Here is a 422-nt window from a genome sequence, read left to right as displayed (position 1 = left end):
CAGAATATCAGATTAAGTCAATCATTTGAAAACAGCGTGAGTGGTTCAGCTGTACCGCGTCTTCTCGCTCTCACTCTCACTCTCTCAAAATTGCTTCACATCAGCGCATCTCGTCTGCACTAAGAGAGCTGCTGCACCCCGCGATACAATACTTTCGCTCAGCTGACAGGACTGTCACTTGCCTAATCGGGTCAGAGTTGCATCATCACAAAAGTTTATCATCTGCACGTCTTTTTAAACCATTCGGTACTTGCGCGCTCCAAACTAGTTTTCTGGGCGCTCACGGTCACATCCAAAGCGCCGAGCACACGAAGCCGCCTCACAAACACCTCAAGAAAAAGTTTTTGTTTTCATTGTTTCTGACTCAAGTAACCTTGCATTTTAATAAATAATGTTACATAAAGACAATTAAACGGTCAGTA

This window comes from Sinocyclocheilus anshuiensis, unplaced genomic scaffold, assembly GCF_001515605.1.
Source record: "Sinocyclocheilus anshuiensis isolate Anshui unplaced genomic scaffold, SAMN03320099.WGS_v1.1 scaffold1296, whole genome shotgun sequence".
NCBI lineage: Eukaryota > Metazoa > Chordata > Actinopteri > Cypriniformes > Cyprinidae > Sinocyclocheilus > Sinocyclocheilus anshuiensis.
Note: the sequence above shows the minus strand (reverse complement) of the source record.